At 27.1% G+C, this 23,786-nt stretch overlaps 3 long non-coding RNA genes across 4 annotated transcripts in view; 2 read left to right on the forward strand and 1 right to left on the reverse strand.

Annotated features, from left to right (window-relative positions):
• The window catches only part of LOC126313199 (uncharacterized), a 114,903-nt gene extending 110,778 nt beyond the window's left edge, over nucleotides 1–4,125 (forward strand). The window contains exon 2 of the long non-coding RNA XR_007555072.1: nucleotides 2,120–4,125. This is a non-coding gene — a long non-coding RNA (uncharacterized LOC126313199). The remainder of the gene's footprint in view (nucleotides 1–2,119) is intronic.
• The window catches only part of LOC126313198 (uncharacterized), a 54,795-nt gene continuing 32,319 nt past the window's right edge, over nucleotides 1,311–23,786 (reverse strand). The window contains exon 2 of one of the 2 annotated variants that reach the window (XR_007555070.1): nucleotides 1,311–2,904. This is a non-coding gene — a long non-coding RNA (uncharacterized LOC126313198). Of the gene's footprint in view, nucleotides 2,905–17,892; nucleotides 18,112–23,786 lie in introns of those variants that run through there. The other variant, XR_007555071.1, reaches the window with a different exon arrangement.
• The window catches only part of LOC126313190 (uncharacterized), a 46,734-nt gene continuing 36,771 nt past the window's right edge, over nucleotides 13,824–23,786 (forward strand). Inside the window, exon 1 of the long non-coding RNA XR_007555062.1 lies at nucleotides 13,824–14,704. This is a non-coding gene — a long non-coding RNA (uncharacterized LOC126313190). The remainder of the gene's footprint in view (nucleotides 14,705–23,786) is intronic.

Here is a 23,786-nt window from a genome sequence, read left to right on the forward strand (position 1 = left end):
CCTCTGAATGGAATGAGATACCGCCAAATTCTTTGGGTTTAAAGACCTTAACTAATAGTACCCTGGTAAATATAATTAACATTTAAAATAATAGGGTATCTAATCCTAGTTTATTATTTAAATTTCAAAGATTCATAAAAAGGGCCACAAATAAATTTTAACATTTCACCTTACAAATTTATATTTCAACCCTAATAATATAAACAACTGTTTTAACCAATAATATTCACTTGTATCAATCGTATAACCGCGGCTGCTGGCACGAATTATGCCGATACTAAATCAATTGCTAAATCCAAAATCACTTGATAATTAAATCAAATTACTGCAAAAAGAACATTTAGTCTAACAAAACTTACATATAATACAAAGAAAAAGTGAATAAACAAGCAAGAATAAAACTTTTAAAAATAAAAAATAAGAAAATTTTAAATCTATTAATTCAGGAAAAAATAAAAGATTCAAATATTTAAAGAAAAAAAAAGAAAAAAACCACAAACATTAACAAAAAAAAAGAAACGCCCCTATGTATGACCACAACAACTTCTCTATCATATATAATTAAAGATTAATATGGAACATGTATAGCAATAAATGTATTATATTCTTTCTTATTTAATCTTTCTTTTCACTAATAAATAAAGAAAGATTAAATAATATAATAAATATATTTTATACAATTATGTAATTTAATATAATATGTTATTAATATGAATTCTTTTTTTATATTAAGTTAACTTTCATATATATTAGTTAAATAATCTAATTATAGATAATTTACATAATTATATTATTATAATTAATATAATTATTTATATTAATTATAATATTTTATATTTAAATTAATAATTTTATTTATTATATCCAATTATAATAATATTAAATATTAAATTACATATTATTATATATATTATATTATAATAACCTATTTTAAGCTAAAAACATAAGTAGCTATAATCCTAGGTAAATAATTGCATTAAAATAATCAATTGATAATGGTAAGATGAACTTATAATACTTTAATTTCAATTAAATGTAATATATTAATATAAATTATTATATATATATATATATATATTTAAAAAAATAAAATGAGCAGGATAAATTAATCCTATTTAAACAAAATAATACATAAAAGTATTTAAAAAAACTTTCGATTTATATATTAAATAAATGAAGTGCCTGATTAAAGGGTTACCTTGATAGGGTAAATAAAGTAAATAAAATTACCTTCATTAAAATTACATAAGATAGAATTAAACTACCTCCTTTAGTATCAAAAACTAACGTGCATCATACACCTTAATGTAAAAAGGTAAGCTAAACAAGCTAATGGGTTCATACCCCATTTATAGAGGTATCAATCCTCTCCTTTTTAATGACCAACAACTCTACAAAACTTCTCTTCCTATCAACATTAATGATAGGAACGATCCTGTCCATTTCATCAAATTCCTGATTTGGGGTTTGATTTGGACTTGAGATCAACTTACTTTCATTTATTCCGCTCCTAACAAGAAATAAAAATATAATAATAAATGAATCATCAATTAAATATTTTATTGTCCAAGCAATAGCATCGACAATATTATTATTTTCAATTTTGCTGATTCAAATAAAATATCCCATGGGATGGGAAACAGAATTTATCCCATCAATAATAATTAGATCTAGACTATTATTAAAGATTGGAGCTGCACCTTTCCATTTCTGATTTCCAGAAGTTATAGGAGCATCAAGATGAAATAATTGTTTAACATTAATAACATGACAAAAAATCGCCCCAATAATGGTCTTATCTTATTGTATTCAATTAAGAACTTTTATTTGAACAATTATTATCTTAAGAATTATTATTGGGGCAATAGGAGGTTTAAATCAAACATCCTTACGACAACTTTTAGCATATTCATCAATCAGACATCTAGGTTGAATAATTAGATCATTAACAGTCAGAGAAAACATCTGAGAACTATACTTCATTATTTACTCACTATTAAGATTAATTATATTTTATTATTTAAGCAAATAAATTTATTTTTCATAAATCAAATTTATTCAGCCAGAAATATAAAAACCGAAATTAAATTCATAATATTCTTATCTTTATTATCTTTAGGTGGACTACCACCATTCCTTGGATTCTTACCAAAATGAATTGTAATACAATCATTAATAGAAAACAATATAACAACTATTATAACTATTATAGTTGTATTTACTACAATTACACTCTACTACTATATACGTATTAGATTCTCAGCTCTAATTATATCATACACAGAAAATTCGTGATCTATAAAGATAAAGTCCCAAAAATCAAGAATCATTCTTCCTATAACAGTAATAATTTCAACAATAGGATTGATTTCAACATCAACCTTAATTTCATTATACTAAGGACTTAAGTTAATCAAACTAATAACCTTCAAAGTTATAATTAAAAGAATAATCTTTTAGGCCTTAGTAAAATTTTACACCTCTAGAATTGCAGTCTAGAATCATAATTGAATATAAGACCTAAATATGATAAGAGAGAAAACATCTCATAAGTAGATTTACAGTCTACCACCTAAAATTCAGCCATCTTACCGCAAAAATGATTATTCTCAACAAACCATGAGGACATTGGTACTTTATACTTCATATTTGGAGCATGAGCAGGAATAGTAGGAACATCAATAAGAATACTTATTCGTGCTGAACTTGGCCAACCCGGATCTCTAATTGGGGATGACCAGATTTATAATGTTATTATTACAGCTCACACATTCGTAATAATTTTCTTTATAGTAATACCTATTATAATTGGTGGATTTGGTAATTGACTTGTTCCACTAATAATTGGTGCACCAGATATAGCATTTCCACGAATAAATAATATAAGTTTTTGATTACTACCACCTTCACTAACCCTTCTTCTTACATCTTCTATAGTAGATAATGGTGCTGGTACAGGATGAACAGTTTACCCTCCTCTAGCAGGAGCTATTGCACACGGGGGTGCATCTGTAGATCTAGCTATTTTTTCACTGCACTTAGCAGGTGTATCATCTATTCTTGGTGCAGTGAATTTCATTACAACAGCAATTAATATACGATCAGAAAGTATAACTTTAGATCAGACACCTTTATTTGTATGATCTGTAGCTATTACAGCATTACTTCTCCTTCTTTCACTTCCAGTTTTAGCAGGAGCTATTACTATATTATTAACAGATCGAAATTTAAATACATCATTCTTTGACCCTGCAGGAGGGGGTGACCCAATTCTATATCAACATCTATTTTGATTCTTTGGACACCCAGAAGTTTATATTTTAATTCTACCGGGGTTCGGAATTATTTCACATATTGTATGTCAAGAAAGAGGAAAAATTGAATCATTTGGAACATTAGGTATAATTTATGCTATACTATCAATTGGACTAATAGGATTTATTGTATGAGCACATCATATATTTACAGTAGGAATGGATGTTGACACACGAGCATATTTTACATCAGCAACAATAATTATTGCTGTACCTACAGGAATTAAGGTATTTAGATGATTAGCTACATTATATGGAACTAAATTCAAGTTCAATCCACCATTATTATGAGCTCTAGGATTTATTTTCCTATTTACAATTGGTGGATTAACAGGATTAGTATTAGCAAATTCATCACTTGATATTGTATTACATGATACATATTATGTAGTAGCCCACTTTCATTATGTATTATCTATAGGAGCAGTATTTGCAATTATAGGAGGTGTCATTCAATGATATCCACTATTTACAGGATTAACTATAAATAATACATGATTAAAAATCCAATTTACAATTATATTCATTGGAGTAAATTTAACATTCTTTCCTCAACACTTCCTAGGATTAGCAGGAATACCTCGACGATACTCTGACTACCCAGACGCATATACATCATGAAACGTAGTATCAAGAATTGGGTCTACAATTTCTATTGTAGGAATCATTATATTCATTGTAATTATATGAGAAAGAATGATTACAAACCGAGCAATTATATTTAGAGCTAACATAAGAAGATCAACAGAATGACTACAAAATAACCCTCCTGCAGAACATAGTTACTCAGAATTACCATTAATCTCTAGATTCTAATATGGCAGATTAGTGCAGTAGATTTAAGCTCTACAAATAAAGGTTTGACCTTTTATTAGAAAATATTTATTAATGGCAACATGATCAAATTTATCTCTTCAAGATGGAGCTTCCTCATTAATGGAGCAATTATCATTTCATGATCATACTATGGTCGTATTATTATTAATTACAGTAATTGTAGGTTATGCCCTAAGTTATATATTATTTATTGCCTATACTAACCGTAATATACTTCATGGACATTTAATTGAAACAATCTGAACAGCTTTACCAGCAATTACATTAATTTTTATTGCCCTTCCATCATTACGACTATTATATTTACTTGATGATTCAGTAGATGCAATAATTACAATTAAAACCATTGGACGACAATGATATTGAAGATATGAATATTCAGACTTCATAGACGTAGAATTTGACACTTATATAACACCAGAACAAGACCTAGAAAATGATGGATTCCGACTACTAGATGTAGATAACCGAACAATCCTACCAATAAATACAGAAGTACGAGTATTAACAAGAGCATCAGATGTTCTACACTCATGAGCAGTTCCTGCATTAGGGGTTAAAATTGATGCAACGCCAGGTCGGTTAAATCAAGGAACATTCACAATAAATCGACCTGGATTATTCTTTGGACAATGCTCAGAAATCTGTGGAGCAAACCACAGATTTATACCAATTGTAATTGAAAGAACTTCAGTAAATTTATTTATTAAGTGATTATCTAAGATAATTTAAGGAGTTAGTTAAAATAAATAACATTAGAGTGTCAATCTAAAGTAACTAAAAAAAATTAGTACACCTTGAAATTCATCAGATGACTGAAAGTAAGTAATGGTCTCTTAAACCAAATAATAGTAAATTAACGACTACTTCTGATGGGGAAATTATATCCAAATCCCTCAAATATCCCCTCTTATATGATTCTCACTATTCATTATATTTTCAGCTACATTAATCTTGTTTAATCAAATAAACTTCTTCTCATTTAAACCTAACCTTATTAAAAGAGCAGAAAAAGGAACAATTGAAATAAAAAACTTAAATTGAAAATGATAACAAATCTATTCTCAACATTTGACCCATCAACTAACATCTTTAATTTATCATTAAATTGAACTAGAACATTTCTAGGACTATTATTAATCCCATCACTATTTTGACTTACACCATCACGAATTAACATTATCTGAAATAAACTAAATTTAACCTTACATAATGAATTTAAAACACTTCTTGGACCAAAATCATTTAATGGAACAACATTCATTTTCATCTCAATTTTTATTATAATATTATTTAACAATTTCATAGGATTATTCCCTTATATTTTTACTAGAACAAGACATTTAGCATTAACATTTGCAATTGCCCTACCTATATGGCTAAGATTTATATTATTTGGATGAATTAACCATACTAATCATATATTTACACACCTTGTACCACAAGGTACACCGCCTGCATTAATATCATTTATAGTACTAATTGAAACAATTAGTAATGTTATTCGACCAGGTACATTAGCAGTACGGTTGGCAGCAAATATAATTGCAGGACACTTATTATTAACCTTATTAGGAAACACAGGACCATCTATAGCAATAAACTTAATCTCATTACTAATTATTGGACAAATACTTCTATTAATTCTAGAATCAGCAGTAGCAATAATTCAAGCCTATGTTTTCTCAATTCTAAGAACTCTATATTCTAGAGAAGTATATTAAACCTATGTTAACAACTCACTCAAACCACCCATTCCACTTAGTAGACTATAGACCTTGACCATTAACAGGAGCAATTGGAGCAATAGTCCTAGTATCAGGACTAGCAAAATGATTCCACCTATTTAATATTAACTTATTCATAATTGGATTTGGAATTACCCTACTAACTATAATTCAATGATGACGAGATGTAGTACGAGAAGGAACATATCAAGGATTACATACAGGATTTGTATCAATTGGATTACGATGAGGAATAATTTTATTTATTGCATCAGAGGTATTATTTTTCGTTTCTTTTTTTTGAGCATTCTTTAGAAGAAGATTAGCACCAACAATTGAACTAGGAATACTATGACCTCCAATAGGAATTCAACCCTTTAACCCTATACAAATTCCATTACTTAATAAAGCTATTCTTTTAGCATCAGGAGTAACAGTAACATGAGCACATCATAGTTTAATGGAATCTAATCATACTCAAGCACTACAAGGATTATTCTTCACAGTGTTATTAGGACTATACTTTACAATACTTCAAGCATATGAATATTGAGAAGCACCTTTTACCATTGCAGATGCAGTTTATGGATCAACATTCTTTGTTGCAACAGGATTCCATGGTTTACACGTAATTATTGGAACAATCTTTTTATCAACATGTCTACTTCGACACTCAATAAATTAATTTTCACCAAGACATCACTTTGGATTTGAAGCAGCAGCATGATACTGACACTTCGTAGACGTAGTATGATTATTCTTATATATCTCTATTTATTGATGAGGTAGATAATTGTTTTTCTAGTATAAATAGTACATTTGACTTCCAATCAGAAAGCTTGATATAAATCAAGAAAAACAATTCTAATTCTATCAACAAGAGTTTTCATTAGATTTATTATTCCAATAATTGTTATAATCCTGGCAACAACACTATCAAAAAAATTAATTAATGATCGAGAAAAAAGATCACCATTTGAATGTGGGTTTGATCCAAAAAGATCAGCACGAATACCATTCTCAATACGATTCTTCCTAATCGCAGTAATCTTTTTAATTTTTGATGTAGAAATTGCACTAATTCTACCAATTGTAATTATTTTTAAAACTTCAGACATTATAATCTGAACAGTATCAACAATATTTTTTATTCTAGTTCTATTAGGAGGACTATACCATGAATGAAACCAAGGAGCATTACAATGAGCAGAATAAAGGGTTGTAGTTAAATATAACATTTGGGTTGCATTCAAAAAGTATTGATATTATCAATCAACCTTAAATAGAATAAGAAGCGAAATATTGCAGTCAGTTTCGACCTGGAAGATTGGTATGTACTACCCTTATTCTTATTAATTGAAGCCAAAAAGAGGCGTATTACTGTTAATAATATAATTGAACTATAATAGTTCCAATTAAGGAAATGTAAAGCCAATATGAAAGCTGCTAACTTTTTATATTAGCGGTTAAACTCCGTTAACATTTCTAAAATTTATATAGTTTAAATAAACATTACATTTTCACTGTAAAAATAATATATCTATATTTATAAATACTTAAAAGTAAAAATACTTCCTTAACATCTTCAGTGTCACGCTCTAATTATAAGCTATTTAAGTAAACGAAAAACAATATTACCAAAATAAATATTCAAAAAATAAAAGTTAAAAGATAAATCTTGAAATTAGAATCATATCAACCTTGAATATAACCAATTAAATAAATAAATAATCTATATAAACCTTGACCACCAAGTAATTCACCTCAACCATAATCAAATGACTTAGATGAATAATAACCTATTTTTAAAGGAATATATCTAATAAACTTAGTTGAAAGAAAAGGTATAAATCATATAGAACCAGCAAATCTAACAAAAGAAAGTATACTTAAAGAAAATAAATTATGAGAAAAATCAAAATTAGAAATAAGATAACCTAAATAAGCACCTAAAATAACAACTGTAATAGTTAAAAACTTTAAATAATAAGGTAAAGCTATCACATGAGGAGTAGGAAAAATTAATCAAGATAAAAGACTACCACCAAAAACAGCAACAAACAATAGACCAATTATTCCAAATGAAATATAATAACCCTTATCATCAAAATAAAATCTAGAATAAAAATTATTATCACCAGATATTGAATAATAAAACAAACGAAAAGAATAAGAAGCAGTTAAACCAGTAGAAAAAAAATAAAGAAAAAAAATTAAACAATTAATTCATCTTAAACAAACCATCTCAAGAATTAAATCCTTTGAATAAAATCCCGCTAAAAAAGGTATTCCACACAAAGATAAACTAGAAACATTAAAACAAACTGAAGTTAAAGGTATGAAATTAACAATTGATCCTATAAAACGAATATCCTGAGAATCCTTCAAATTATGAATTATTGAACCTGCACATATAAATAATAATGCCTTAAATAAAGCATGAGCCAATAAATGAAAAAATGCAAGCTTTGGATAACCTATAGCCAAAATTCTTATTATTAAACCAAGTTGTCTTAAAGTAGAAAGAGCAATAATCTTCTTTAAATCAAACTCAAAATTAGCGCCCAATCCAGCCATAAATATAGTTATACAACCAATTAAAAGTAAAAATCAACCACAATTATAAGTATCCAATATTGGTCTAAAACGAATTAATAAATAAACACCAGCAGTAACAAGAGTAGAAGAATGAACTAAAGCAGAAACAGGAGTAGGAGCTGCTATAGCAGCAGGAAGTCATGAAGAGAAAGGAATCTGAGCTCTCTTAGTTATAGCTGCTAAAACAATTAATATAGTAATGAGCTTTATTTCAAAAGAATTAGAAATAAAATCATAATAATAAATATAATTTCAACCACCAAAATTTAACATTCATGCAATAGAAATTAAAATAGCAACATCACCAATACGATTAGAAAGTGCAGTTAATATACCAGCACTATAAGATTTTACATTTTGATAATAAATAACTTAACAATAAGAAACTAAACCTAAACCATCTCAACCTAATAAAATTCTAATTAAATTAGGACTAATAATTAAAAAACCTATAGAAAGAATAAATATTAAAACAATAATAATAAAACGATTTATATTCTTTTCACCAGATATATAATCCTCTCTATAATAAATAACCAAAGAAGAAATATATATAACAAAAGATATAAAAATAAGAGATATTCAATCCAAAATTAAAGTTATAACAACTATAGAACCATTTAAATTGAAAAGCTCTCACTCAACAAAAACTCTATAATCAATTATTAAATAATAAATACCTAAAATAAAAATTATAGTTCTCGAAATAAACAAAGAAAAAAAACTCAAAGAACAAATAGAAAATAAATTCACGGCCTAAGATGAAAAACTTCATATCATTGATTCCACAAAACAATATTTTTAATTAAAATACTTAAGCAAACTAAACAAAGAAATATTCACCCTTTAAACAGAGAATATTTAAAGGCAATCAATGTAAAAGTAAAAGATGATATTCACGAAAATAACCAAGAGAACAAGTATAAACACCGGAATAATAATTCCCATGCTGAGAATAAGAATATATATACAAAGTATAAACAGCTCTAAAAAAAGATAAAAAAATCAAAGCAAAGAATCTAAAAGAAGATCAAGATATAATTCTATTTAATAATCTAATTTCACCTACCAAATTTAAAGAAGGAGGAGCAGCCATATTTGATGATCTTAAAAGAAATCATCATAAAGCCATTCTTGCCATCAAATTAATTATACCCTTGTTAATTAATAATCTTCGTCTACCTAAACGTTCATAAATAATATTAGATAAACAAAATAAACCAGAAGAACATAAACCATGACCAACCATTACAGAAAGAGAACCTACACAACCTCATCAATTCATAGTCATCAATAACCATTCTTATATGAGCAACAGAAGAATATGCAATTAAAGACTTTAAATCAACCTGACGAAAACAAATAAATCTTACAATAACACCCCCAGATAAACCTAAAGACAATCAAAAATAATTAAACTTTAAACCCAAATAAGAAATAACCTTTATAACACGAAAAATACCATAACCACCTAACTTTAATAAAACACCAGCAAGAATTATTCTACCTATAATAGGGGCCTCTACATGAGCCTTAGGAAGTCATAAATGAACCAAAAACATAGGTATCTTAACTAAAAAAGCCAAAATTATAAATACATAAAACATAAAATAATAAGAACCAAAATCAACCAATAAAGGAAAATATAAAGTATTAGAAAAATCATAAAACTAATAATAAAACTAATAATAAATGTAATCTAGCAACCAAAGTATAAAAAATTAAATAAACACCAGCCTGCAAACGCTCAGGTTGATAACCCCAACCCAAAATTAAAAGTAAAGTAGGAACTAATCTAGCCTCAAAAAAAATATAAAAAGAAAGAAGACTTAATCTAGCAAATGAACAATAAAGCATAATTATTAAAATCAAAACCATAAAAACAAAAATATTAGAATGATATGAACTTAAATAAACTGAACCTCTAGCAGTGATTATTAAAGAACAAATCCAAAAACTAAGTAAAATTAAACTAAAAGAAAAATAATCAATACCAAAATAATATCTAATTATATTCAAATCAGCATATGAATAAACACAAATTATAAAAACAAAACCCGACAGAAACATTAAAGAATGAACCAACCATCAACAATTATTTAATAAACAAAGAGGGATCAAAAAAATAGTTATAAATAAATACTTTAACATAAAGATAAACCAAAAGAATTAAAAAAATCATTACCATGAGAACGAATTATTGAAACTAAAATAGAAAGACCTAAAGCACCCTCACAAACAGAAAAAACTAAAAAAATAACAGGAAAAAAATAATCATAATCAAACTCAATAAGAAAAACAATAACTAACATAAATAAAGAAAGAACAATATATTCTAATCTCAAAAGAACCATTAATAAATGTTTATGTTTAGAAGAAAAAACATAAACACCAGCAAAATAAATCAATAAAGAAGTAAAAATAGAGAATATAAACATTAGTTTTAATAGTTTAAAAAAAACGCCGCTCTTGTAAACCGGAAATAAGTCCAGCCCCCACTTTTAAAACTTCAGAGGTGGAAAAGCTTCCATCATCGGTCCCCAAAACCGGTATTTTAAATAAACTAACCCCTGAAATGATCAAAATAATAATTATATCATTATCAAATGTAATAAATATTAAATTTATTAAATTAAGACACCCAATATCAATAATGCTTTTTATTATCCTTCAAACCTTCCTAGTTGGATTAATAACAGGAACAATAATAGAAAGATATTGATTATCATATATTTTATTTTTAACATTTCTTGGTGGTATACTAGTATTATTTATTTACATTACAAGAATTGCATCAAACGAAATATTTCAGCCTAAAACAATCACTATAATTATTACATTAATAATGTGAGTATTTATCATATTAATATTAATTATTCTAGATATATCTATATTTATAGACTTTTTCAAAAACACCGAAACTATAAATATTGATAATTCAATCAATTATCAAGAAATAACAATATCTTTAGAAAAATTATATAATAGACCAACATTCATTATTACAATAATAATAATAATTTATTTATTTTTAGCACTACTAGCAGTTGTTAAAATCACCAATATTAATCAGGGACCTATTCGTAAAATAAAATAATTACTAATGAATAAACCCTTACGATTAAGACATCCTTTAATTAAAATTATTAATAACTCTTTAATTGACTTACCTGCCCCAACAAATATTTCATTTTGATGAAATTTTGGATCCCTATTAGGGTTATGTTTGGTAATTCAAATCGTAACTGGACTATTTTTAGCTATACATTATACATCAAATATTGAAATAGCATTCAGTAGTGTAGTACACATCTGCCGAGACGTAAATAATGGTTGAATTATCCGAACCTTACACGCAAATGGAGCATCTATATTTTTTATTTGTATTTACTTACATGTAGGACGGGGAATTTACTATGGATCTTATATATATATACATACCTGAATAATTGGTACAGTGATTTTATTTTTAGTTATAGCAACTGCATTTATAGGATATGTCTTACCCTGAGGCCAAATATCTTTTTGAGGTGCAACAGTAATTACTAATTTATTATCAGCAATCCCATACTTAGGAACAGATTTAGTCCAATGAGTATGAGGAGGATTCGCTGTTGATAATGCAACATTAAATCGATTCTTCACATTCCATTTTGTATTACCATTTATTATTGCTGCTATAGCAGCAATTCATTTATTTTTTCTTCACCAAACAGAATCTAATAATCCTCTTGGACTAAATGGAGATATTGAAAAAATTCCATTCCATCCATACTTTACCTTTAAGGATTCTATTACATTTGTAATAATAACATCATTATTAGTTATACTATGTTTAATTAATCCTTACCTATTAGGAGATCCAGATAACTTTGTACCTGCCAACCCATTAGTAACACCAGTTCACATTCAACCAGAATGATATTTCCTATTTGCATATGCAATTCTACGATCTATCCCTAATAAGTTAGGAGGTGTTATTGCATTATTTTTATCAATTAGAATCTTAATAATTTTACCATTTTATAATAAAACACCATTCCGAGGCATTCAATTTTACCCTATTAATCAAATTTAATTCTGAATTATAGTAGTTGTTGTATGCTTACTAACGTGAATTGGTAAACGACCTGTTGAAGAACCTTATATTATAACAGGTCAAATCTTAACAATTATTTACTTCACATATTTCTTAATTAATGTCCATGTCGCAAACGCATGAGATAAATTAATTAAGGAATAAAGTTAATTAGCTTAGGAAAAGCATATGTTTTGAAAACATAAAATTAGAAGTTTAACTCTTCTATTAACTTTTCTCAAAAAATTTCACTAAACAAATGAGATAAATAAAATCTTTAAACCAACAAAGAAAATAAAAAAATTCAAAGATAAAGGTAAAAAACTTTTTCAAGCTAAGTACATTAATTTATCATAACGGAACCATGGTAATGTTCCACAAACCCAAATAAAACCAAAAGATATAATAGCAAGCTTAATAAAAAATATAAAAGAATAAAAATCACCGCCCAAAAAAATTAAAGCCAATAACATTCTTATGAAGACAATTCTAGTATATTCAGCTAAAAAAATTAAAGTAAAACCACCCGCACCATACTCAATATTAAATCCTGAAACTAACTCAGATTGCCCTTCAGTAAAATCAAAAGGAGTACGATTAGTTTCAGCTAAGCAAGAAGCAAAACAAGCTAAAGCTAAAGGAAAAGAAATAATAATAAATCAACAATAAAGCTGATAGTTTATAAAATCAAACATATTAAAACTACCAATTAAAATAATTAAAGACAATAAAATTAAAGCTAAACTAACTTCATAAGAAATTGTTTGAGCAACAGAACGAAGAGAACCTAATAATGAATAATTTGAATTAGAAGATCAACCAGCAATTATAACAGTATAAACACCTAATCTAGTACAACATAAAAAAAATAAAAATCCATAAGAAAAAGAACACATATAAGTTAAATAAGGAAAAATTACTCAAACGGCTAAAGAAATCATTAAATTAAAAACAGGGGAAAATAATAAAGTAGGTAATTAGATATAATAGGAATTGGCTGCTCCTTACAAATTAACTTAATAGCATCTCTAAATGGCTGAGGAATTCCAACAAAACCTACCTTATTTGGACCCTTTCGAATCTGAATATAACCTAAAACCTTACGCTCTAATAAAGTTAAAAAGGCAACACTAATTAAAACACAAATAACCAATAAAAGAAAATTCAAAATAAATATAAATAAATCATAAAGTATCAATACTATTTGTAGAAAAAATCTACATAAATGAATTCTAAATTCAACACATTAATCTGTCAAAATAGTAAATAAATTAGTATTAATCAATATAACAAAAAATATTTTAACCATATGGTCCTTTCGTACTAATATGGATTAACAATCTTAGGATAGAAACCGACCTGGCTCACGCCGGTCTGAACTCAGATCATGTAAGAATTTAAAGGTCGAACAGACCTAATCATTGGGCTCCTGCACCCAAAATTTTTCTTAATCCAACATCGAGGTCGCAATCTGCTTTGTCGATATGAGCTCTCAAAAACAATTACGCTGTTATCCCTAAGGTAACTTAATCTTATGATCATAAATTATGGATCAAAATAACTAACATAAATAAATGATATAATAATGAAGAGTTTATCTATTCTTCATGTCACCCCAACAAAACATCATCATTAAATATAGAAAGACAAACAAAAAACTATATAAAAGTAAAATGTCAAGCTCTATAGGGTCTTCTCGTCCTAAAGAAGAATTTAAGCCTTTTGACTCAAAAGTTAAATTCAAAAATTTATTAAGAGACAGTTGATTTCTCGTCAAGCCATTCATTCCAGCCACTAATTAAGAGACTAATGATTATGCTACCTTTGCACGGTCAAAATACCGCGGCTCTTTAAAAATACGCTCAGTGAGCAGGCCAGACCTCAAAATATAAACAAGAGGACATGTTTTTGATAAACAGGCGGAAATCAATTTTGCCTAGTTCCTTATAATAAGTTCACAAGGTAAAAATTTCATACAAATAAATATACTAATTCTATCATTATTACAAAAATTTTAAAATTAAATTAATAATCTTAATAAAAAACCTAAAATATTTATAAAATCAAAAAAAAAAATAATGAACTAAAACGTAATCTTAAAGATAGCTGGTTTAAAGCTTACTATTATATTTCTATAAAATAAATTATAGGTTATTAACTTCAAAGCTTATCCCTTAAAGAATAAATAAGTTAATATTTTTGCTTAAAAAATTAAATAAAAACAAATAACTTTAAAAAATTAAATTTTTTCTTAAGAAACTAGATATCTTGGGAAACGATTAACATCTCATTTCTATAAATAATTTAATAATAATTATGATACATTAACTATAAATTATTTATAAATCAACCCAAATCGAGACAAGTAAAATAAATACTAAAATTTTGATAAACCCTGATACAAAAGGTACAATAAATAAAATCTACTTAAAAATCCACCTTCAATTACAGTATTTCACAATCAAATCCGTTATAAACAAAAATCTATTGTAACCCACCTCCTCTTAACTATAAGCTGCACCTTGACCTGAAATATTTTATAATTATAAATCTTGAGAATTATAACTCTAAAAAGATTCTCTGATAACGGAGATATACAAACAAATAAATTAAGTAGAGTAAATCGTGTATTATCAATCATGGGGTAGGTTCCTCTGAATGGAATGAGATACCGCCAAATTCTTTGGGTTTAAAGACCTTAACTAATAGTACCCTGGTAAATATAATTAACATTTAAAATAATAGGGTATCTAATCCTAGTTTATAATTTAAATTTCACAGATTCATAAAAAGGGCCACAAATAAATTTTAACATTTCACCTTACAAATTTATATTTCAACCCTAATAATATAAACAACTGTTTTAACCAATAATATTCACTTGTATCAATCGTATAACCGCGGCTGCTGGCACGAATTATGCCGATACTAAATCAATTGCTAAATCCAAAATCACTTGATAATTAAATCAAATTACTGCAAAAAGAACATTTAGTCTAACAAAACTTACATATAATACAAAGAAAAAGTGAATAAACAAGCAAGAATAAAACTTTTTAAAATAAAAAATAAGAAAATTTTAAATCTATTATTCAGGAAAAAATAAAAGATTCAAATATTTAAAGAAAAAAAAAGAAAAAAACCACAAACATTAACCAAAAAAAAAGAAACGCCCCTATGTATGACCACAACAACTTCTCTATTATATATAATTAAAGATTAATATGGAACATGTATAGCAATAAATGTATTATATTCTTTCTTATTTAATCTTTCTTTTCACTAATAAATAAAGAAAGATTAAATAATATAATAAATATATTTTATACAATTATGTAATTTAATATAATATGTTATTAATATGAATTCTTTTTTTTATATTAAGTTAACTTTCATATATATTAGTTAAATAATCTAATTATAGATAATTTACATAATTATATTATTATAATTAATATTATTATTTATATTTATTATAATATTTTATATTTAAATTAATAATTTTATTTATTATATCCAATTATAATAATATTAAATATTAAATTACATATTATTATATATATTATATTATAATAACCTATTTTAAGCTAAAAACATAAGTAGCTATAATCCTAGGTAAATAATTGCATTAAAATAATCAATTGATAATGGTAAGATGAACTTATAATACTTTAATTTAAATTAAATGTAATATATTAATATAAATTATTTATTATATATATATATATAAAAATAAATAAAATGAGCAGGATAAATTAATCCTAATTAAACAAAATAATACATAAAAGAATTTCAAAAAAAAACTTTCGATTTATATATTAAATAAATGAAGTGCCTGATTAAAGGGTTACCTTGATTGGGTAAATAAAGTAAATAAAATTACCTTCATTAAAATTACATAAGATAGAATTAAACTACCTCCTTTAGAATCAAAAACTAACGTGCATCATACACCTTAATGTAAAAAGGTAAGCTAAACAAGCTAATGGGTTCATACCCCATTTATGGAGGTATCAATCCTCTCCTTTTTAATGACCAACAACTCTACAAAACTTCTCTTCCTATCAACATTAATGATAGGAACGATCCTGTCCATTTCATCAAATTCCTGATTTGGGGTTTGAATAGGACTTGAGATCAACTTACTTTCATTTATTCCGCTCCTAACAAGAAATAAAAATATAATAATAAATGAATCATCAATTAAATATTTTATTGTCCAAGCAATAGCATCGACAATATTATTATTTTCAATTTTGCTGATTCAAATAAAATATCCCATGGGATGGGAAACAGAATTTATCCCATCAATAATAATTAGATCTAGACTATTATTAAAGATTGGAGCTGCACCTTTCCATTTCTGATTTCCAGAAGTTATAGGAGCATCAAGATGAAATAGTTGTTTAACATTAATAACATGACAAAAAATCGCCCCAATAATGGTCCTATCTTATTGTATTCAATTAAGAACTTTTATTTGAACAATTATTATCTTAAGAATTATTATTGGGGCAATAGGAGGTTTAAATCAAACATCCTTACGACAACTTTTAGCATATTCATCAATCAGACATCTAGGTTGAATAATTAGATCATTAACAGTCAGAGAAAACATCTGAGAACTATACTTCATTATTTACTCACTATTAAGATTAATTATATTTTATTATTTAAGCAAATAAATTTATTTTTCATAAATCAAATTTATTCAGCCAGAAATATAAAAACCGAAATTAAATTCATAATATTCTTATCTTTATTATCTTTAGGTGGACTACCACCATTCCTTGGATTCTTACCAAAATGAATTGTAATACAATCATTAATAGAAAACAATATAACAACTATTATAACTATTATAGTTGTATTAACTACAATTACACTCTACTACTATATACGTATTAGATTCTCAGCTCTAATTATATCATACACAGAAAATTCGTGATCTATAAAGATAAAGTCCCAAAAATCAAGAATCATTCTTCCTATAACAGTAATAATTTCAACAATAGGATTGATTTCAACATCAACCTTAATTTCATTATACTAAGGACTTAAGTTAATCAAACTAATAACCTTCAAAGCTATAATTAAAAGAATAATCTTTTAGGCCTTAGTAAAATTTTACACCTCTAGAATTGCAGTCTAGAATCATAATTGAATATAAGACCTAAATATGATAAGAGAGAAAACATCTCATAAGTAGATTTACAGTCTACCACCTAAAATTCAGCCATCTTACCGCAAAAATGATTATTCTCAACAAACCATAAGGACATTGGTACTTTATACTTCATATTTGGAGCATGAGCAGGAATAGTAGGAACATCAATAAGAATACTTATTCGTGCTGAACTTGGCCAACCCGGATCTCTAATTGGGGATGACCAGATTTATAATGTTATTATTACAGCTCACGCATTCGTAACAATTTTCTTTATAGTAATACCTATTATAATTGGTGGATTTGGTAATTGACTTGTTCCACTAATAATTGGTGCACCAGATATAGCATTTCCACGAATAAATAATATAAGTTTTTGATTACTACCACCTTCACTAACCCTTCTTCTTACATCTTCTATAGTAGCTAATGGTGCTGGTACAGGATGAACAGTTTACCCTCCTCTAGCAGGAGCTATTGCACACGGGGGTGCATCTGTAGATCTAGCTATTTTTTCACTGCACTTAGCAGGTGTATCATCTATTCTTGGTGCAGTGAATTTCATTACAACAGCAATTAATATACGATCAGAAAGTATAACTTTAGATCAAACACCTTTATTTGTATGATCTGTAGCTATTACAGCATTACTTCTCCTTCTTTCACTTCCAGTTTTAGCAGGAGCTATTACTATATTATTAACAGATCGAAATTTAAATACATCATTCTTTGACCCTGCAGGAGGGGGTGACCCAATTCTATATCAACATCTATTTTGATTCTTTGGACACCCAGAAGTTTATATTTTAATTCTACCGGGGTTCGGAATTATTTCACATATTGTATGTCAAGAAAGAGGAAAAATTGAATCATTTGGAACATTAGGTATAATTTATGCTATACTATCAATTGGACTAATAGGATTTATTGTATGAGCACATCATATATTTACAGTAGGAATGGATGTTGACACACGAGCATATTTTACATCAGCAACAATAATTATTGCTGTACCTACAGGAATTAAGGTATTTAGATGATTAGCTACATTATATGGAACTAAATTCAAGTTCAATCCACCATTATTATGAGCTCTAGGATTTATTTTCCTATTTACAATTGGTGGATTAACAGGATTAGTATTAGCAAATTCATCACTTGATATTGTATTACATGATACATATTATGTAGTAGCCCACTTTCATTATGTATTATCTATAGGAGCAGTATTTGCAATTATAGGAGGTGTCATTCAATGATATCCACTATTTACAGGATTAACTATAAATAATACATGATTAAAAATCCAATTTACAATTATATTCATTGGAGTAAATTTAACATTCTTTCCTCAACACTTCCTAGGATTAGCAGGAATACCTCGACGATACTCTGACTACCAAGACGCATATACATCATGAAACGTAGTATCAAGAATTGGGTCTACAATTTCTATTGTAGGAATCATTATATTCATTGTAATTATATGAGAAAGAATGATTACAAACCGAGCAATTATATTTAGAGCTAACATAAGAAGATCAACAGAATGACTACAAAGTAACCCTCCTGCAGAACATAGTTACTCAGAATTACCATTAATCTCTAGATTCTAATATGGCAGATTAGTGCAGTAGATTTAAGCTCTACAAATAAAGGTTTGACCTTTTATTAGAAAATATTTATTAATGGCAACATGATCAAATTTATCTCTTCAAGATGGAGCTTCACCATTAATGGAGCAATTATCATTCTTTCATGATCATACTATGGTCGTATTATTATTAATTACAGTAATTGTAGGTTATGCCCTAAGTTATATATTATTTATTGCCTATACTAACCGTAATATACTTCATGGACATTTAATTGAAACAATCTGAACAGCTTTACCAGCAATTACATTAATTTTTATTGCCCTTCCATCATTACGACTATTATATTTACTTGATGATTCAGTAGATGCAATAATTACAATTAAAACCATTGGACGACAATGATATTGAAGATATGAATATTCAGACTTCATAGACGTAGAATTTGACACTTATATAACACAAGAACAAGACCTAGAAAATGATGGATTCCGACTACTAGATGTAGATAACCGAACAATCCTACCAATAAATACAGAAGTACGAGTATTAACAAGAGCATCAGATGTTCTACACTCATGAGCAGTTCCTGCATTAGGGGTTAAAATTGATGCAACACCAGGTCGGTTAAATCAAGGAACATTCACAATAAATCGACCTGGATTATTCTTTGGACAATGCTCAGAAATCTGTGGAGCAAACCACAGATTTATACCAATTGTAATTGAAAGAACTTCAGTAAATTTATTTATTAAGTGATTATCTAAGATAATTTAAGGAGTTAGTTAAAATAAATAACATTAGAGTGTCAATCTAAAGTAACTAAAAAAAATTAGTACACCTTGAAATTCATCAGATGACTGAAAGTAAGTAATGGTCTCTTAAACCAAATAATAGTAAATTAACGACTACTTCTGATGGGGAAATTATATCCAAATCCCTCAAATATCCCCTCTTATATGATTCTCACTATTCATTATATTTTCAGCTACATTAATCTTGTTTAATCAAATAAACTTCTTCTCATTTAAACCTAACCTTATTAAAAGAGCAGAAAAAGGAACAATTGAAATAAAAAACTTAAATTGAAAATGATAACAAATCTATTCTCAACATTTGACCCATCAACTAACATCTTTAATTTATCATTAAATTGAACTAGAACATTTCTAGGACTATTATTAATCCCATCACTATTTTGACTTACACCATCACGAATTAACATTATCTGAAATAAACTAAATTTAACCTTACATAATGAATTTAAAACACTTCTTGGACCAAAATCATTTAGTGGAACAACATTCATTTTCATCTCAATTTTTATTATAATATTATTTAACAATTTCATAGGATTATTCCCTTATATTTTTACTAGAACAAGACATTTAGCATTAACATTTGCAATTGCCCTACCTATATGGCTAAGATTTATATTATTTGGATGAATTAACCATACTAATCATATATTTACACACCTTGTACCACAAGGTACACCGCCTGCATTAATATCATTTATAGTACTAATTGAAACAATTAGTAATGTTATTCGACCAGGTACATTAGCAGTACGGTTGGCAGCAAATATAATTGCAGGACACTTATTATTAACCTTATTAGGAAACACAGGACCATCTATAGCAATAAACTTAATCTCATTACTAATTATTGGACAAATACTTCTATTAATTCTAGAATCAGCAGTAGCAATAATTCAAGCCTATGTTTTCTCAATTCTAAGAACTCTATATTCTAGAGAAGTATATTAAACCTATGTTAACAACTCACTCAAACCACCCATTCCACTTAGTAGACTATAGACCTTGACCATTAACAGGAGCAATTGGAGCAATAGTCCTAGTATCAGGACTAGCAAAATGATTCCACCTATTTAATATTAACTTATTCATAATTGGATTTGGAATTACCCTACTAACTATAATTCAATGATGACGAGATGTAGTACGAGAAGGAACATATCAAGGATTACATACAGGATTTGTATCAATTGGATTACGATGAGGAATAATTTTATTTATTGCATCAGAGGTATTATTTTTCGTTTCTTTTTTTTGAGCATTCTTTAGAAGAAGATTAGCACCAACAATTGAACTAGGAATACTATGACCTCCAATAGGAATTCAACCCTTTAACCCTATACAAATTCCATTACTTAATACAGCTATTCTTTTAGCATCAGGAGTAACAGTAACATGAGCACATCATAGTTTAATGGAATCTAATCATACTCAAGCACTACAAGGATTATTCTTCACAGTGTTATTAGGACTATTCTTTACAATACTTCAAGCATATGAATATTGAAAAGCACCTTTTACCATTGCAGATGCAGTTTATGGATCAACATTCTTTGTTGCAACAGGATTCCATGGTTTACACGTAATTATTGTAACAATCTTTTTATCAACATGTCTACTTCGACACTCAATAAATCAATTTTCACCAAGACATCACTTTGGATTTGAAGCAGCAGTATGATACTGACACTTCGTAGACGTAGTATGATTATTCTTATATATCTCTATTTATTGATGAGGTAGATAATTGTTTTTCTAGTATAAATAGTACATTTGACTTCCAATCAGAAAGCTTGATATAAATCAAGAAAAACAATTATAATTCTATCAACAAGAGTTTTCATTAGATTTATTATTCCAATAATTGTTATAATCCTGGCAACAACACTATCAAAAAAATTAATTAATGATCAAGAAAAAAGATCACCATTTGAATGTGGGTTTGATCCAAAAAGATCAGCACGAATACCATTCTCAATATGATTCTTCCTAATCGCAGTAATCTTTTTAATTTTTGATGTAGAAAATGCACTAATTCTACCAATTGTAATTATTTTTAAAACTTCAGACATTATAATCTGAACAGTGTCAACAATATTTTTTATTCTAGTTCTATTAGGAGGACTATACCATGAATGAAACCAAGGAGCATTACAATGAGCAGAATAAAGGGTTGTAGTTAAATATAACATTTGGGTTGCATTCAAAAAGTATTGATATTATCAATCAACCTTAAATAGAATAAGAAGCGAAATATTGCAGTCAGTTTCGACCTGGAAGATTGGTATGTACTACCCTTATTCTTATTAATTGAAGCCAAAAAGAGGCGTATTACTGTTAATAATATAATTGAACTATAATAGTTCCAATTAAGGAAATGTAAAGCCAATATGAAAGCTGCTAACTTTTTATATTAGCGGTTAAACTCCGTTAACATTTCTAAAATTTATATAGTTTAAATAAAACATTACATTTTCACTGTAAAAATAATATATCTATATTTATAAATACTTAAAAGTAAAAATACTTCCTTAACATCTTCAGTGTCACGCTCTAATTATAAGCTATTTAAGTAAACGAAAAACAATATTACCAAAATAAATATTCAAAAAATAAAAGTTAAAAGATAAATCTTGAAATTAGAATTCATATCAACCTTGAATATAACCAATTAAATAAATAAATAATCTATATAAACCTTGACCACCAAGTAATTCACCTCAACCATAATCAAATGACTTAGATGAATAATAACCTATTTTTAAAGGAATATATCTAATAAACTTAGTTGAAAGGAAAGGTATAAATCATATAGAACCAGCAAATCTAACAAAAGAAAGTATACTTAAAGAAAATAAATTATGAGAAAAATCAAAATTAGAAATAAGATAACCTAAATAAGCACCTAAAATAACAACTGTAATAGTTAAAAACTTTAAATAATAAGGTAAAGCAATCACATGAGGAATAGGAAAAATTAATCAAGATAAAAGACTACCACCAAAAACAGCAACAAACAATAGACCAATTATTCCAAATGAAATATAATAACCCTTATCATCAAAAGAAAATCTAGAATAAAAATTATTATCACCAGATATTGAATAATAAAACAAACGAAAAGAATAAGAAGCAGTTAAACCAGTAGAAAAAAATAAAGAAAAAAAATTAAACAATTAATTCATCTTAAACAAACCATCTCAAGAATTAAATCCTTTGAATAAAATCCCGCTAAAAAAGGTATTCCACACAAAGATAAACTAGAAACATTAAAACAAACTGAAGTTAAAGGTATGAAATTAACAATTGATCCTATAAAACGAATATCCTGAGAATCCTTCAAATTATGAATTATTGAACCTGCACATATAAATAATAATGCCTTAAATAAAGCATGAGCCAATAAATGAAAAAATGCAAGCTTCGGATAACCTATAGCCAAAATTCTTATTATTAAACCAAGTTGTCTTAAAGTAGAAAGAGCAATAATCTTCTTTAAATCAAACTCAAAATTAGCGCCCAATCCAGCCATAAATATAGTTATACAACCAATTAAAAGTAAAAATCAACCACAATTATAAGTATCCAATATTGGTCTAAAACGAATTAATAAATAAACACCAGCAGTAACAAGAGTAGAAGAATGAACTAA

This window comes from Schistocerca gregaria, unplaced genomic scaffold (assembly GCF_023897955.1).
Source record: "Schistocerca gregaria isolate iqSchGreg1 unplaced genomic scaffold, iqSchGreg1.2 ptg000470l, whole genome shotgun sequence".
Classification (NCBI taxonomy): domain Eukaryota; kingdom Metazoa; phylum Arthropoda; class Insecta; order Orthoptera; family Acrididae; genus Schistocerca; species Schistocerca gregaria.